The sequence below is a fragment of the Sinocyclocheilus rhinocerous genome, unplaced genomic scaffold (assembly GCF_001515625.1).
Source record: "Sinocyclocheilus rhinocerous isolate Xijiao unplaced genomic scaffold, SAMN03320098_v1.1 scaffold79, whole genome shotgun sequence".
Classification (NCBI taxonomy): Eukaryota; Metazoa; Chordata; class Actinopteri; order Cypriniformes; family Cyprinidae; genus Sinocyclocheilus; species Sinocyclocheilus rhinocerous.
In genome coordinates, this window is record NW_015638023.1 from 387,194 (window position 1) to 389,987 (window position 2,794).

Consider the following 2,794-nt stretch of genomic DNA (forward strand, 5'->3'; position numbering starts at 1 on the left):
CTATCTATCTATCTATCTACACACACACACACACACACACACACACACACACTTCAGTCCCTCTCTCTCTGTACATGTCAGATACGAGAGCAACCCTGCATATATTCATACGTGTGTCTTTCCTTGTTTATTGCTGCCGTTGTGTTTTCCTCTGGCGGTCCAGACGGCAGTATTTCTAGCGGTCCTGACTCACTCCATCACCTTGTGGATTTTCTCTCCTTGTTCCCCCCCGCCAGGACACATTAACATTGTAATTGCCTTTTAGCCCTCTCCTTTGAACACACTGTAAACGGCAGTGCTCCTCTGGGATGGAGAGCCTGAGGCCTACACAATCAACACAGCAATCTGTTTCCATTATATGCTTCTTACAGCCACGGCTATCAACGATTATAGACTGATACATAGACTGTGTGTGAGCGCGCATGTGCTCATTGTAAATGGTAAATACATTGATTTCAGTATATATTGAGGTAGATTCTGATAAGGTTTTGTGCATAAAAATGAACTGAAATATGAGCTTTAGTTTAGACAGTAGATCATGGCGCTAGTAATGTCATGGGGGAATGCATATATAAAAGCATTGATTAAATGCATCTGCCAAATGCATAACTGTAAACAATAAATCAAATGTAATTCATAAGACCGAAAGAATAAAATGGCACGAGAGTGACAATAAAGAGCGCGCGCGCTTTGCACGCTTCAGTCTCTGGGTTCATGAATAAATGAAAAGAAACAGGTCTGTTTTCCACATGGGACAGTTTTGTCCTGTTAAACACAACAACACACGTTTAGAAATCAATGCTACGGCGGTTCCGAAGCTGTGTGGAAAACTCTAGCTGTTGACTTCATCTGAGCAAATAGAATCGAATCGACTATTTAAACAGGAACGAGTGGTTTTGTCTTATTTTTCTTCTGGACTAAAACCCAAACTGTCCACGAGTGAAGGTCCTATTGAAACAGCAATAATTACAGTCATTACAACACAAATGCGAGCACTCATTGAGATGCAGACCACCTGCTTTTATGATACATTTACTGTAAATGCAAAATGATTATATTAAGTCTTATTTTCTGAGAAATCAATCAAAATGAAGTGAGTTTATGATTAAAACAAGAACAAATATCTGTCAGTGAGGAACGGAAACTTGTTTTCCCTTTGAATTAAGTAGATTTTTCTGACTCCACTGACAGATATTTGTTCATGTTTTAACCATAAACTCACTTCATTTGATAAATTTTTCAGAAAAAACAACACTGTTTATTTTAAGTAATTTTGCTTAGGTAAATGCATGTTGATTTTAAAAAATCCGCCGACATTTGCACTGAAAAAAACATGTCACTTTTTGCAGTGTGATTAGAAGGTATACAGTAAAAGTTTCCATATTCTAGTGTTTGGGAGTAGAGCGATTCAAACCTTGAGCTATTTATGATGTAAAATGAATTAAAAAGTAACAGAGATCCTTTAGAAATTGTATTTTCAAACTTTGAAGTGTTGCTAAAACAACTCATTTTGCTCCCTGTAGACATTTAAGTTTACAGAACATATTGATGTCAGTTTCTGCATTAAATTTACTTTAAAAAGGTTTGCATTTACCTTCATAATACCTGCAGAATGTAAATAACAATACGTTACACTCTGAATGGTTTGAAAAGATTTGTCCATCATGCATCAAAGGGTTAAAGTACTTATTCTATTTCATTGGCTATAGAATGTGCATGGCTGTTATTAGATATTTTCACATCACTATTCTGTAATCTTTGGGGAGATTGAAGTGCATCATGCACAGAATTCATGTCACGATGTTAGAGGAACATGATGGTTTTCTCAGGGGTCTTCTTCTTTAACTGACCGGCGCTGGACTCACAGAGAGGGTCAAAGGCGATGTGGGTCAGACCCGAGGGCATCAGTAAACGCACCCCTGCTCAATCCATCAATAAACAGCACACTTGTGTTTGACTCAGCGGGTGTTTGATCAGAGCCGAGCCCCGAGGCGGCAGTCGCTGTGAGCTTCTGTTTCCTATTGACTCATTTCACCCATGTGTGAACATAACACTTCAGACCAGTAATAGCTGTATGGATCTGGACCACAGGAACGCTTTGGACGGTGCATCTTGTGCTGTTTAATAGCCCTATCAGAAATGTGTGAAAACATCCTCCGGATGATGTCAGAAGTTACAGAACACTTTAATTTAAAGGCTATTCTTGTGCTTTATTTACTCTGCAAAAGTGGCACTGAAGTGACTTTTAGGTGTCTTTACACAGATTCTTTAATTCTGCTCAGAGATGGCATAACATAGCAAATCCAACTGTATGCTTTGATATTAGGGGCTGAGGTGGGTCAGAGCTGGTTTAACGTAGTCCGGCTTTTATGCGGCATTACGTCTTTGAATTTTGAGCCGGCACGGAGCTGCCTTTGTGTAAGGATGCCTTTCGACCAAAGACGTTTTGAGATCTGAAAGTTACACTAATGACAAATTTACACTTTAAAAGTGGCACAGAGGCGCTTATGAAGTCTTTACACAGATTGTTCGATGCTGCTCAGATGTAGCATAAATGCATTTATATTTAAACTGCATACTTTGATACACTCTCAGAAAAAAAGGCACAAAAGTTGTCACTGGGGCGGTACCTTTTCAAAAGGCACACCTTTGTACCTAAAGAGTCCATATTGGTACCTTAAAGGTACATATTAGTACCTAAAGTGTACATATTAGTACCTAAATGGTACAAAAGTGTACCTTTTGAAAAGTTACCACCCCAGTGACAGCTTTTGTACCTTTTTTTCTGAGAGTG